A 16,568-nucleotide genomic window follows, 5' to 3' on the forward strand; every position below is an offset into this window, starting at 1 on the left:
AAGCTTTGTGTGGAGGTGAAGATGAAACCAACCAATTCTTGCATTCTTGCTCCTCTGATAACGGTCCATGTGCACATTGGTGAAAATGTAGGTTTTTCTGTCCACGAGTAGACGTTGGAACAGTGATGCATCAATGAGCGCCATTTATCAAGTAGAATTTCCAAAGACCCATCACAAGTTTTGGAGCACCACCAAAGATGGTTGCTGAAAGACTGGGACCACTGTGAAATATTTTCAGAACACTTTTTTTTACCAGCAGCTGTGATTTTTTTATTGATTGATTTGGCAATGTGCCATACATCAAATTGATGGCGAATGTTTGGAAACTGCTCTCGCATGCTTTCGCTATTGAAACAGGTCTGTCGGTGTCTTTGAGGTCTATTTGCATTCCCCTCGATTTGAGATTTTTGCAGGATTTTATAAAACCATGTTTCTGCATGGCCACTTAGGATTTACATTTGGACACCTGCACAACCACCAAACTCACATTTAGTTTAGTTTCCATGACCTCAAAGTGCTATGTGCAGTACTTTGCTCAAAATCTGGGGCTGCCACACTGTCTATTGCCAGCTAGCCTGAACTGTGTCAGAGAATGTCCTTTCAATTGACATTTGTTCAATTTTACAGGTTTCACTAATAGCAGGGAATAACAATTATCTTTGATATTTATAGTACTGCATTTTAGCAAGGAACTGAAGTCCCACAAATTGACAGCAGTTGGACAACTTCCTAAAAGTAGAGCCACTGAAAAGTAAAGTTGCTTCACACAGTAGATTTCCAGCTGGCACTTTGCCCAGCATTGGTTGAGCTGACCATGAAAATGTAGCTTGGAGTAGGGCACAGGTGGCTTGGATTTTCAGGTTAGTGCCTTGTGATACACAAGTCACATTCACCAATGGCTCCCCGCATACTTTCCCCCTCACTGGATAGACACATTTCAACACCAGTATAATCTGTACGAGGCAGCTGTCGAATACAATGCATTTGTGCTCCATTATTAGACTATCATCCTGTATGAATGTGGTTTGAGACTCAACTGTGGTGGACATATCCGTCAAACTAGACACACTGAAGATCTTTAGCAAGTTCCTTGGTTAATTGTGTTGAGGCTTCAGTGTCTGTTATTTCAGCTTGCGTTGTTTGCACATGAATTGGAGAATCCATCAATGCCGATTGTTTATTGGGTGGCCTTTTTTTGCGGGTGTAGATTGTGTGAAGTGGTCACTGAGTAATTAAAAAGCGTCTTCCTTATATTCAGTTTCCTCTTTATGTTGGCGAGTTCTCACACTGTAGCAATGGTCCAAACACTTTGCTTGCTTCGCCGGTCACATTCCATTAATTTTCTGGCTATTGGGCATAAGCATCTCGAGTCTGCTTATTGACTGGAACACGCCGTGCCTCAAATAATAGTTGCTCCATGGTGAAATCTGTTTGGCAAACAGCATCTTTGGTTTCAGTTTTTGTCTGTGTCTTCATACTTCTATTCCTTCAGGAGATGGGTTGTAAAAACATGTTCAATGTAAATCCAACATACAGTATATAGCACTTTGGATTAAAAAAAAGCCCAAAACACTTTTCACAAACAAAATAGTTTGTAAGTTACCCTTTTTTCTACATTTTCTGTGAAACCTTGTTCTACAAAGTAAAAACCGCGCCAGCAAGCTGGTCCGCCGCCTCTGATCCATGTGGCCCCTCCTCAAATTTCCGACCTTGTATACATCTCTTGAATATAATATTCATTACAAAAAAATTGTTCGTATTTGAAATCAAATTCTTTCATCACCCACATCGCTTACATACATACCCTCGTAAACAGTGTACATCATTTAGTCAAAATAGACATTTCAAATTTCACCTGATTGATGGCAAGTGCATTCGATCAGAGATCATCATGCAAATCCTACTGATTGTAATGTTGCACTCAAGCATTTAGCATTGTATTCTGCATTAGGGTAGAAATTGTGACGTTAGAACTGAAATGATAAAAGTTTGAAACGATGCACGTTTACTGGAATGTCACGGTCTAATAGTAACAGGTGTAGGATTTATTTTCTTTCATATAAGGGAACTGTCAGTACGCATACCTCATACTCTGGACCATCTCCAGAGGATGATGTAATTGTAGTCGCAGTACCAGCATCCGCCTGCAACACAGTACTTCTTTTAGTATGGATGAAAACAGTGAAATTGAACAGAGACAATCGGATGCAGACAATGGTACATATAAATAAAAACCCATTACTGAAGAATTATGTAAACAAACAATAGGATACGTAAACTATTTAATATTATTTAATGCATAATTCATTCCCGTTATCGAAAAGCACAATAAAACTATGGGATAGGCGCTCGAAGTTGGCGTTGACTCCTGAAAAGAAATGGATGCAGAATCTTGTTGCTCCTTCATTTTCAGTGTATTGTCACAAAGTGGTAAAGGTAAAAATAGATTTGCATTAGATATGTGGGATGATCCAACTCTCAATAATATGAACTTCTGCACGTCTGCATGGCTGACCATTGGTATACTGGACGTGTCAGTGATGTCGTTACTACCAATGGCCTGTGCTTCAGTCAATATGCTCCTCTAAAAGAATTGACATGTGAAACAACCGATTAGCAAAAGATTATGCTTATTTCGAAGGGCACTATGGCATACTTTTCTATGTTCATAGTAAGTTTCTATGATGCTCCTAAATCCAGGGACAGATGTCTAGCAAAATGTGCTATAGTTATAAAGTAATACAATCTGGTATATATGCTACGTTTAGTAAGAAACATTTTCACCGAAAGCACCAATCCGTTCACTAGTTACCTGTTCAGTGCCCCCATGCCTACAGCTAATTGATCATCCGGGACTCACCTGGTCCAGCGTGTGCATGAATTGAGATGGAATTGCATTTGGAAGCAATTTACGAGACGTTCTGGGTTGATGTTTCTTTGTGTACTGCAATTGGTCGTACATATCTGCGGTAAAGTGCAGTTTGCAGATGCAGAATCGATCACCCCTCAAGTCCCCCAAGACACCTTGGGCTCTACTTTCAAGCTCTACTAGTGCAAATCCACAATATCTGACCCATTCTCTTATTAGATCTATATTCCTCGGGAATGTATGCATTATTGTGCACTTAGGTTTGTTATGGGTCTTAGAACGGCAACCGCCAACAATACAAACAGGCATTCTTGAAAAATCTGTAAACAAAGTACACATAGTTACAAAAATGTTTTACGTGAATGTGTGAGAAAGATGGAATTAAACCATATTTTTTCTATGCAATGTTTGTTTTGGTCACAGAAGCAAAACCTGCGTAGAGAATTAGGATAACTTTCATACAGAATTGATTGATGTGACGCAAATCGTAACGTGTTACTTGTCCGTTGAATGTACATTCATGCATCAAAAGGAAACATGTTTATAGACATGGTCCTTGAAGGAGGCAATGCTATACCAATTTACACTTTTACACTGATAACATTTGCTATATATCGAGAACAGAACAAATGAAACAGAAGACAATGGTAAAGGCAATGAGATGAACGAACATTACACTACTGGGTGCATTCGTTCGAAATAGATGGAAATTTAGAGATCAAAAAGAGATGATTATGATTATGTGACCTGCCCTTACCCTGACTAACAAACTCTTAGATTCAGCTAGCAGGGTAGTTAGTAGCAGGAGAATAGGTAGCATGATCAGGAGCTGACTTTCAGTGCTCACAGATGTTCTCAGCATAAATATCAAGGGGTTTATAAAGAATTAGAAAAGTGGTGTGTATGTGAATGAGTACCAGTAGACACGGGTCTGGTTAGGCCATGTGTTCAATGTTCGCTGCGCGTAAGATACCTTTGAAGTGTACATGCTATTTGGCACCTAGGCCGTTCCCGCCCTGCCAACCCCCGCACCACCCTAGATGCGAACTGCCATTGATACATGTAGGGGGTGGGGTTGGCCAAGAGGCATGCAGAAAAGGGCTGGAACACTGCTGAATAGAGACACACTTATGTGGATTGCAGGGGCATGGTCTGCTTCACGGGACCATAGCTGGAGACAGTGGGTCCAGGGAAGCCATGTGTACAATGGCCCCTGCTCGTAAGATACCTTTGAAGTGTACATGCTGTTTCGCACCTTGGCCATTCCCGCCCTGCCAGCCCACTCGGGAGGGCACGGCCACAGGTGCGAACTGCTGTTGATACTGGAGGTGAGGGGATTGGATGGCCAAGAGGCATGCAGAAAAGGGCCGGAACACTGCTAAATGGAGACACACTTATGTGGATTGCACGGGCACGGTCTGCTTCACAGGAGCATGCCTGGAGACAGAGGCTTCAGGGAAGCCACGTGTACAATGGCCCTTGTGTGTACGATACCTTTGAAGTGTACATGCTGTTTGGCACCTTGGCCGTTCCCGCCCTCTTGCCCCCACGGGAGGGCACGGCCACAGGTGCAAACTGCCATTGATACTGGAGGGGGGTGGATGGCCAAGAAGCATGCAGAAAAGAGCCTGAACACTGCTGAATGGAGACATACTTATATGGATTGCAGATCTGCTTCACAGGAGCATGCCTGGAGACAGTGGGTCTGGGGAAGCCATGTGTATAATGGCCCCTGCGCGTAAAATACCTTTCAAGTGTACATGCTGTTTGGCACCTTGGCCATTCCCGCCCTGCCAGCCCCCTCGGGAGGGCACGGCCACAGGTGCAAACTGTCATTGATACTGGAGGGGGGGTGGATGGCCAAGGGGCATGTAGAAAAGAGCCGGAACACTGATGAATAGAGACACATTTATGTGGATTGCGGTGGTGCGGTCTGCTTCACGAGAGCATGCCTGGAGATAGTGGGTCCGGGGAAGCCATGTGTACAATGGCCCCTGCACGTAAGATACCTTTGAAGTGTACTTGCTGTTTGGCAACTTGGCCATTCCCGCCCTGCCAGACCTGCCAGGACAAGTGAGCGTGTCCTTGATTCAATGAAAAATTTAAACAACTATTCATAAAAGTTCAGTTGTATTTTATTTTGTCGCTGATGTTGATGCCACAAATGTACTACACATTGTATACTTCGGGTTGCAGCACAGTGTCGGAAATTCCCCTGTACTTACCGCTGTCACTGGGGAATGTGGCCCTAATGGCACTAACGACACATGCATGTATTACTCGTCAAACACGATATCCAAGCATCCCATGAAGGCACCATGTAAATGCACGATAGGCCACCAGCCTTTACCACCTGTGGAAGAGAAAGATACAAACTGTATTTAAATTAACATGATAAGTGTGTCAAACCTTATTTGAAAATGCGATCTTGTATCCTAAGTCATAGTTGCCAGTACAAATGTTAATTCATGTATCAATAAACATGTGCTTAAAAGTGTACACACATTACAGAAGCAAACATCTATGCATTCCATAACGTTTGGTGCACAGAGAAATATTTTTTCTTGGTTGTACATGAAAGACACATAAGATGACTACTATGATAGCCCGAAATCGCGAGTGATGTATATAATAGAAAGAATACATTAATTTGGTGGTGATACATCAAAGTTATGACAATATAGGAGACAAACATGAAATTTCAGTGGCCTAATTGACATCAGATCGATAGTATACCTACACGTTACTTGGATTGCAAGGGTAAACTATTGCGCAAAGTTTGTGCATAAGCACCATCATAATCCTTAACACAGACCTTGTGAGGCAGGCTTCCCTGAAGTCATGCAGCTCGGTAACGCATATTGGTAGTGTGTCTTCTTCTAATATGTAGGCCAAGCAGTGGTCGAAGTGTATGAAAAGAAGTAGTGGAACTATGTTCCCTAGTGGCCTGCACCGTTCCCCACAGACACCATCGCTGCGCCCCCTCCCATGCACAATAAAAACCCCAAAAAACATGTGCCTGCTCTTTAAGGAAACATCCTGTGCAGAGCACTGAAGTGCAAGTTTCAACTTCTTCCTACACTTTGATTTTAAAACGAAACCGTTCCGGAACGGTTTCTTTTTTAAAATAAAAGTATAGGAATGGTAAAACGTACTTGAAATAAGTATAGGAGCATCACTTCCGACCGCTCCAGCCACTTCGACCACTGAGGCCGAGCATCCAGTTTTCTCGGCAGCAGCAGATCTCCTCCTCAGTTGGCATGACCTCAAACCTATTGCAGGTACACCAGGTGGAGAAGTTGTAAATGCGACTAGGCTCAGACTCTTGATCCAGTGATTTGTCCTCCCAACTGTCGTCCTAATTGCGCTTTGGAATACTCCGGCTCATACTGGTAGGGCTATATTGCTGCCATCATAAAACAAAATTAAAATATATAGTAATGATAGTACTAGTATCTGTTTGCACGGGCTACGAGCAACAAAGATAGCTGAAGAGTGCAGAAACGAGCAACAGGATAAACAAAAAAAGACATTGAAATGCTTGAAAAAGCAACTCTAATGTTGTCTGATTAGAAACGGTCTGTTTATACTTATTGAGGAAAAAGGCGTCCTACCATTTCCATGGAGACACGTCTCTACTTGGAGCGCAGAGAACGTTGACACGAGACGTGCATTGGCATTGTGAAATGGGCCGTACGTGTCTAGTGATGTCAGCTTCAGGGGTGGGGGATATGATTTAGTGCCACCAAGGCAGTTCACCTTAGGGCGATGGATAAACGGATAAGATTAGCACAAGATGGCCATGCCCTGCTGCCTGTTTTCACATGTGTAAAGGTAAGGAAAACTACGGTAAGGTGCATAGGAAATGTTTGTATGATCGATCAACGTATGCTTAAAACCACATGCCCGAACACTCGGGACAATAATATTATTGAGCGCGCTATTCCTTTAAGCAGTATGCCTATGTCCTCTGCTAATATACACAATCCTGTTCTACCAAAGAAAATACCTACTAACATCCAAAAGGAAAACCCATCTCAAACATAGAGTATGCACAGGAATCCAAACAACAGATGCCAGGCCTTCACACAGCAAACCATGCCACCACTCATGCTGAACCACACACACACACAAACACAGAAGGCAACAATGTGAGCAAAAGATTCCCATCCCACCCGCGGCAAATTATGCAACCCTGAAGAATGATAGATGGAAGGTTTTTCACTCATAACCAGTGTTATTGCCCTGGGCAACCATTGAAAATATCATAAAACACAAAAATATGCATAGGCTAAGTATTGGCTAGGATTTAACATGCAGAAGCATAGTTTACGATTTCCGCAATCAGTAGCAGGTTGGTTGGAGTGTTTAGTTCAACTGATTGTGTACTTGCTGCTGCATTCTGTGCAGTGCTCTGTTTTTATCGGTTTGACCCTTGAAAGTGAAGTCTGTGTGGCTCATTTATGAGTTCCCCATAAGGCACAAAGAGGGGACTTGGTACGATTGCACAAACAGTTCTTCTCCACATACATTTCATCACTTGCATTTCAAGGTGCAACAGGGTGCTATAAAGCAGAGGCATTATCCCCCTTTATTCCACCCTTTTGCACTCTGCCATGCACACTGAGTAAAGGCTGCCTGCCATTTACATATCGCAGGCAGCATTTACAATGCAATACTATGGAATCTACCTGTTTTTTGCTGGTGTATTATGCAGCCCGATTCCATGGGAATGTATTGTTTTTACTCCAGCATGAAAATGTCATGCTGGCATAAATGCTGGCGTATTCATATGGTGGAGAGAAAGGGGGAGGTGGAATCTTAATGTACATTCTGTGTCCTCTCCTTTCCCATACACATGAATGGGAATATATTGTTGTATGTAGCTTATGTCTAAAATGCTTACACATGCAATTAATGCATGCATTTCATTCCCTGCCATATCAAACAAGAGACCCTCATTGTTTTGCTTTTTCTAGACACTGAGGTGGGTAGTGACACCAATGTTATATCATGCAAAGATATTATTTGAAATGCTAAATAAAACTGTTTATGACTGTTCTTCTGTATCTTGAAATGCCTTAAGTGACATTATTTCAACAGAAAAGACAGATCATTTGAATAAGTGGAACCTATGCTAGAGGGGTTCACTTGAGATGGGCCAAAAAGAAAATACTGGGTCTCCTTTTCCTCTTGTGATATCTATATAATACTATCACATTTATGAGTAAAGACATAGCTGAACTGTAAGAGTAGTGTCTGAGTTATCAGGGAACATGTTAAGGGTTGTAGTGAATGGCTTCACCATAATCTTGTATTGGTATCTGCGAATGGAAGGTTGCAGAAACAACCCTCAGCACATAGCCCTGAGACAGATAATACTGTGAGGCTGCAACCTCCATGTCTCCCTTCATTTTGCTCACCTCCTCTTCTCTACCCTACTAACACAAGTGTGCAGGCTCACTCGCATGCTTTAATCTTTCTCTCTCTTAATACTGCACTCAGATACTTCTCTTCTACTACCTTCATGCCATACTCATCCTGTCCCCTACCACTCATGTGAAACCCCTTTCTTCAACCACTACCAAACCTAAAGTTCTTACCACATTGCCATTATTCCCTACCCTACTCCTCTTCCCTTATCCTGCCCTTAATTCTCCTACTCCCCTTCCATTATTATCCTATTTCCCTATGCCTCCTCTATGATATACTGTACTACCCTTCCAGCACTTTAATGACCCCTTTTCACCCTATCCCTATACTGAATAATCTTTTACCCTTATGCCCACCCTGTTCTCCTCATTTTCACTCTCTTCTCACCCTCGATCTTACCCCCCCTCACAATTCATCCGCATACACCCACTCTTCACTCACCCACACCTTCCAAACCCACATTTCCTACACTTACCAACTAGCACCCAACATGATTCCTACTGAATAACATACAAACATACCTTCCTCAACTCCTCTACTCCTGCACTGATAATGCCAGCCTTCCAACTCAACCTACCCTTCATCCTGAGAATACGTTCCTTTTTTCGGTTGGGTGATATTGTATGTAAATATGTGCTGTGTAAAGCACTTTGGATTAAGGCGCTATATAAATAACACATCATTATTATCATTCACCCACACCCTCCTCATTCACAAACCCGTATTACTCCTGGTTTTCTTGACTCTCCTCCTACCCCCAATATGACTCTGCCTCACGCACCTACCAAACTGCTTTTGTATCCCTTATTTACCTCAAACAACACTCTTAACTCCCCTTGCTCTTCTTCTCTTCTTACCTTTCACCCCAGCTCATCTATCCTACCCTTCCCTCACCATTTCCTATTACACAACACAAACTCACCAACTCACTTGGGTCCTTCCTTTACTCCTTCTCACTCTCTACCTGTGGGGTTCCCCAGGGGTCTAACCTCTCTCGCTGGCTGTTCAACCAATACCTGGCAACTCTTGCTCATGGCATTGCTGCTCTCTGCTCCAACTTGCAGTTCTATGCGGATGACACTCAGCTCGTTTTCAGGTTCCCCTCTGCCACCTCTTCTCCTTTACTCATCTCTGACTGTCTGTCTGCTGTCCAGGAGTGGTGTGCCACCAACGATCTCTGCCTTATGCCACTAAGATGTAGATTCTCCTCATCAGCACACCTGCACCCTCCTTTCCTGCCACTCTCTGGCCGGCCTCCCTTGGCCCTCTTCCTGCTCCCACCAGTCAGGCTAAGAAACTTGGGGTCATCTTCAACTCCACACTCTCCTTTTTTCCTCTCATCTCTGACATCTCTGAGAAATCAAACTACCAACTCTACCTCCTCAGAGGTATTCTTCCTTTCCTCTCCTTCCCATAGAAGCTTATTGTCTCTAGAGCTCTGGTTCTCTCTAGGCTGGACTACTGCAACAGCCTCTTTCTAAATCTGCCTGCTTCTACTCTCTGCCCTTTGCAACTCATCCAGAACAGGACTGCGGGACTTGTCCTTGGCCTCAAGCCCAGGGATTGGATCTCTCCAGCACTGACATCCCTGCATTGGCTCCCAGTGGCGGCAAGGATTAAGTTCAAGACCCTCTGCATTGTCCACAAGGCATTCTGGGGCCTGGGTACTTGTTACCTCCAACTCTCTCTTCGTAACTACCTTCCTACTCAAGCTCTTTGCTCCTCCACCTCCAACTCCCAGAGGGTCTGTTGCTACTCCAAGCAACGTGTTGGTGGTAGCTCTCTTTCTTCAGCTGGGGCCTTCCTCTGGAACAGCCTCCCTGCCTTTCTGAAATTTTAGGGGAACCATCTCCGGGTCCGGAAGCACCTAAAGACCTTCCTCTTTGCTTCTGCTTTTCTCCCTTTCTCTGCCCTGCTGATTTCCTGTCTGATACTGCACTGGTCACCTGGCTACCCTCTGATTTCGGGGCCAGTTCCCTGCCCACCCAGTTGCACACCCGTACTGACTTCCGGCAACCCTTGTACTTGGGTCTGCATCTGTAACCCTACGTCCCCCTATCTGCGCTTTTGGACACCTGTTGTTTGCACTTACCCTTGCATCTGCCACCTGCTGGCTGTACTTCTTGTTATTATTTTAATCCCATTTACAGCACTGACCCCTCTTGCCATATCATATCATTTCACTAAACACACCCTATTCCTACCACCACATACTCCATGTCCCTCAAATACTGTTCCATCTTCCCTGCTTCTATTCCTCCACCAATGATCATTCTATTGCAACCATCTCCTATCATGACCTCACACAACCCACCAAACACATACTAACCCCCAATTCTCTTCATTGTCAGCACCATAACATCTTCTCATTCACCACTCCTAGCCTTCGCTTACATTTCCCTATAACACTAAACCCCCATATTCTACCATTCTACGTGTACATACTTACCACTGAACTACTATCTCCCCCTCTTCATCCATGAACTATATACCTTCATTTCTTCTAGATGCCATCCTGTCCTCCACCTTCATCTCCCCACCTGTAATCCGCAAATACTATGTACTCTCGCTCGTACCTTCTCCTCCAATCTTCTGCCTACCCATACTTACCCCTACCGCCCTCTTACATCCCTACCTAGTATCTTAAAACCTCCTGTCTCCCTCTTACTAACAGTCTCCTACTACACCTTTATCCTTCCATTCTACTGTCTCCTTAACCCTCCATTTGCCAACCCCATTCTACTTATACCTACTCTGCACTCTCTACACCCCTTTCTCTCACATTACACCGTCTGTCTTCTACCTGCACTGCTTTTCCTTATAACCTATCCATTCTCACTCCTACTCTTTCACTCACCACATTTCCTCATATTCTTCTAACATCTTATTTCCTATAAGTTAGACTTGATTTAGAGTGTGTCGAAGTAAAATGAAGGCTCAGAGAGGTAATGGAGGAAAAGAGTAGGTAAGAGGTAGTATTTAGGACAGTATTCAAGGTGAGGGAGGGAGTGATAATTTGGTGAATCCATACCTACTTTCCACCTACATTAAAGGAATGTCAGGCTGTGCAGAAGAGGGGCCTCCTAAGAATAACATGGGTCAGTGATCGACCAGTGTGGGAATGCATGCATAATTTATAACTACATACAAAGACAAAATTGAGATTCCTTGGATTTGGGAAAATGTGGTCTACTCTGTAAGGATATGTGAAGAGGTTGGTTTATTTAATGTAGAAAAAGGTTAGGTTAGGACTAGTAGAGGTAAAGGTTATCATGATAGGGGGAAGGAGTGATCATGGCATGCATACATACAAAACTAGGTATTCAGTGATTTTACTGAAAAAAAGTATTTGATGGATTTTCTTTGGTAACAAATCTATCGATAAATTGTAACTAATTAAAAATATAAATTTGGGGGTAAGGGGTTAAACCGAGGGGATAGTGGTTTAGGATGGAGCTAACAAATCGGGAAATGGGGGATAAGGGGTATCCCCAAATAAAAAAGAAATAAATAATCTAATTTGTTCCGATGGATTTTCTTGGATAAAAAAATCCATTGATATTTTTTTCTTTTTTCAGTGAAATCACATAGAACCAACTGTTTAACAATATACCAGGTGGTTATGCTGAGCAGAAGGGAACGCTAGTAAAGATTCCAGTATTTAGGTGCAAGGAAAGAGGTAATAAAAGGGAGAATGAAAATCTCCATGCTAACTCAATACAAGGGTGGCCATGATAGGCAGAAGGAACAGAAAATAAAGGAGAGATAAATTAGGTACAGGGCATCATAGGATGAGCAAGAAAGAAACATGAATGATACAACAAAGTTAAACTCAGTCAGTGGAAGTTGATAATTGACGTCATTCAAGCAGGGCCATCTTAAGGAATCTTGGGGCCCGGGTCACAGACTCCTTTGGGGCCCCCCTCTGCACCAAAGAAATTACAGGATACAAAATCCTTTGTGGCCCCACATCGCGATCAAAACCCTCAGCTTGATATTTTGTCCTGCAGCAATGAAAATATGCATGGGGCTCCCTACCAATTCTCTTTACCCTCTTCAGACTAGCTGGAATCGGAATAATAAACAAGCAGTACTTGAAAGGCAATATTTTCAGTCCAGGGAAGTTGTGTTCAAGCATAGACACAGGAACATTTTCAGGAATAGCAGCCACGAGAAAGGTGTAGTTCAAAGGCAGGGCACAGATACGTAGCTGTAAGAAAAAGGCACACATACCCAAGCATAGAGAGAAGACTCAGATTGGCAGTCTCATTAAAAGTAAAAGTGCCCAACCATGTAGACAGATTGCATAGATTGTGGATATACATTAGAAGCTGTGGTTTTCAAGAGGTTTTGCTATTAGTCTGCAAAGAACAAATGACTTTGTGGGGTGCAATATGTCAATGGTCACGTTTATATACAATTCAACACTGTAGCCAGTAATACCATGAGTGAGAGTTTTTTTGAATAGCATACCCTTAGAGCAAAAGGCTATTAGAGACCGAGGGCCTGATTCTCGGCTAGGTGTAATGGCAGAAAATGTCAGGTTATGTTTTACTGACATGTTCGGTAATTAACACCTATTTTGATGGTCTTGGATTTCACTGAGGGAGCATACAATGCACCAGTTCAGGAAACTTTGCGCCTGTTAACAGCATTGGCTTGAAACCAACCTGGCAATCACCAGTTCCGTAAACAGATCGATTGCATGTGGATTCTGGTGTTACTGCTCCACATTAGTGACAGTGTAAAAGTGTCATGATGCCTGTCCCCGGAAGACCAGACCAGGCCCAGCAGCCCCGGAAGCAGGCATCATGCCACTTGGAGCATGCCCAAAAGCCCCAGTTAGGGGCTGTTTGGGTACAGTCCTGGCGCCTATGGCGCCAGGCTCATAAAGATAAAGTCAGTCCTGGCGCCATGGGCGCCAGGACTGTACCCAAACAGCCCCTATCTGGGGGGCTGTTCCTAACATACTCACCTGAGGCAGACCATGCTGCATGAAGTCTCAAGCCAAATGAGGCTTAGGAGGGACTATTTTACTGAAGGGACTATTTTGTTACTTGGGTGGGGCTGTGGAAGAATACTTACCTGGATCTTCTTCCAAGGCTATTTAAACCACGCCCGGACAGCCACACATACTTCGCGTTATTCTGCTTGCTGCAGCATAACGCTCACCGTGTTTTCAGCAGCTCCAGTCTTCAGCCACGCCCGCTTCAGTCCTGGGACTCCTGAAACAAGAAGAAAAGAAGGATAAAGGTTAGAACATGAGTTTTAACTTTAATCCTTACCTGAATCCTGATCCTTTTCGCCACGGAACTGAAAGACAGAAGTCTTTAAAGCATCGCTTCGCATTCCTACGGCGCCGCGCTGAACTCACCTGCTTGGCGGTACTTCAGCATTCCAAAACGCTCTCTCCATCTCGCGGCCGCCCTCCGACACCTAAGGAGACAAAGACAGCAAGGTGAGCAAGGGATCTCTCTAAGGCTATACAAGCTACCCCTAAGGGGAGAAAGCAAAGACCATTGGCCTCATTACGACTCAGGCGGTAAGGGGTTTACGGCGGCGTAAACAGCGCTGACCCTTACCGCCTGATTCTGAGGTCCCTTAGCGCCATGGAGGTTTTAACACCTGCTTTTAGCAGGTGTTAAAATCCATGGCGCTGAGGGACCTTGATGTTAATTACGCCACCGTAATTTACGGTGGCGTAATTAACGCCTTCCCCACTCCCATTATGCCCTATGGGGCAAAAATGGGAATGGGGAAGGGTAAATGTGGATTGGGGACTTACCGCCCCGCCAACCTCGGAATGGGGCGGTAAGTCCGCCCACCACCATGGCGTAAACATAGTTTAAGCCATGGTGGTAAAGGTACGACCCAGGCGGTAACTTACCGCCTGGGTCGTAATGAGGCCCAATACCAGTTACCCCCCACAAAACTTACTTTACCACGGGGGTCTCACCTCATCTCGGGTCGGCACAGTCAACTCTGCTTCAACGCCGTACCCCGGCCGTTAAGGGGAAAACCACAATAGACTTACCTGAATCTTACAGAGTGCCATTTGAAAATCTTCGAGTGGATTAATCGGCAACCTGCAAGGAATCGGACAGAGTGAAGATCAGACATTTGAACTCTTATGAACAATTGGACTTTAGAGTCAATACTGGAACTCACCAATTCCTCTACGCCAGTGAAGTAACTGGTCATCAATGCGCCCCTGCGGTCGACGCAGGATGGAGAGCTCATCCTTCCAAACCATCAGGTGAGACTAAGGAGGGGACATCAAGAGTGATCTGTGGGAAGACAACGGGAGTGGGGAAGGTGGGTTGACACTCAATTCCACGGGTGGTTAATTCCTCTTCTCCTTTGCAGAAGAATATTCTTGCGAGCCAGACAAACTAGGCTGAGCGGGCCAGTCCAGTCAGTCATCTCGGCGCTACACGTCACGCTGGTGGAAATAACAGCGGCCCAGTTCCGGTCGACGCCCTCGTGGTAACCAGGTGAGCGTAACAAAAAGTGTCAGTCACACACACTACCTCCTTTGGTGGTGTTCCGCTTATTGCACTTTCATTATTGCGGAGGAGTGTGACCAGAGAAAAGAAGCAAATTCACCCCCACCGCTCCCAGTCACAACCTACCTTACACATCTAACAAGACATGTGCCTTTGCACAGTGGTAAACCAACAGATGAAGTGCTTCTCAACAAAAACCACAACTCTCACAAGTATGCCTGATCCTAATGGTGTTGGTTTAAGTAGATATTTTGCACATACTTGAAAATAACTCTGCAACGTTCTGATAATGACTGGATTATTGTTTTTTGGGGTGTTGGAGGGATGGGTTGGTGAGGATTGTTCCACAGAGCTACTGAATGCTAAAAGGGGTGTTTTGGGCAGCACTTTTGTTAAATTGCAAATGTTGTGCAATTATACAAAACTGCTGCCGAAAACTTGCAACCCGCCCATTAATTAAAAAAACAGGCGAAATGCAGACCGTTTGTGACACAGCAGGATCGTCCTCTGAGCCGACGCTCAGGACCCCCTGAGAATGAGGACAGTACCTGGGCATCATGAAAAGGCGCAATGAAGCATGGTGTTCAGAATCAAGCCCAGAGAATTTTCAACAGTTTACAGACTGGAAATATGGACAAGTCAGGCAAAACAAGATTAAATGAGTTGCCCAGGATCAGGCATGTTGATTAAGAGGTGAAGCTGTGATTTGAGCCGAATCTGTAATTTCTGTACTTGACCATATTGTTTCCCAGTTCCTATCATAGAGAAAGCTGCAAATATTTGTGTTTTACTTTCATGAACTAAAATAATGCCTTAAAGTTTTAAAAACTAACTTAGAAAGTATGGAATGCACATAATAACCCAATATGAAGTATTTAAGGCAAAAGTACAATGATTCTAGCTTCATTTTCACTATCACCAAGGCAAGCATATTAGCACCACAATATTAATTGATGTGAGCTGTAACGGCTTCATCTGGGATTTCCAATTGTATTTTATACCATTACATGCACACCAAAGACAGAATTGAAGACTGTTATTTAGTGTGTGCAGAAGTACCTTTCATATTGTATAGTAAAGCAGACTGTTGTTTGCCGAATGAGCAGGCTAGAAAATATGTTTGCCAGAGTCTTTTGACATTTGGTTGGCTTGCTTCTGCCTAGAACCCCTTGCACTCAAATGACCTACATGAAAAGAATGATCAAGCACTAGGCTAAACAACGCCACCGTTAAGTGAGAAGGCAAACCTTTTCACAGGAGACAGCACAGCACAATACAGTAGAATAATATGATTTGTCCAGGATCAATGTCTCTTCTGCTGGAAAAGCCAGGATATGAGTCTCAAAACCTTGGTTCCAGTGTCTCAAATTTGATAACCTAATCACCTCGCCATACTAACACTTTATGTTCCTTGTTGGGAAGTGGTTGGCTGTTTTAACAACGCTCTAAACCTGCACCAGATGGATGCTATGTCACTTTCTATAGCTGGTGCTAACTGGTGCAATTAGATTGCTGTATAGCAGCACACTTAAGTGTTACTAACACAAAAGTATAGGCACATGCACGTTTATCAACCTCAGACATAGGAAAGGCTGAGTCGGCCTTGCTGGAATTTAGTACCGTGATTCGGCATATGAACACAATGTCTGTAACCAGTACCCAACAAACTGAGCTATCTTCTGAGCAATCATGGGACTCAAATATATCAATATGCATTTCAACTTTCGGTATGTTACATTAACTATTTATAAGCCACAGAA

The sequence above is a fragment of the Ambystoma mexicanum genome, chromosome 6q, assembly GCF_040938575.1.
Source record: "Ambystoma mexicanum isolate Mex_15411 chromosome 6q, UKY_AmexF1_1, whole genome shotgun sequence".
Classification (NCBI taxonomy): domain Eukaryota; kingdom Metazoa; phylum Chordata; class Amphibia; order Caudata; family Ambystomatidae; genus Ambystoma; species Ambystoma mexicanum.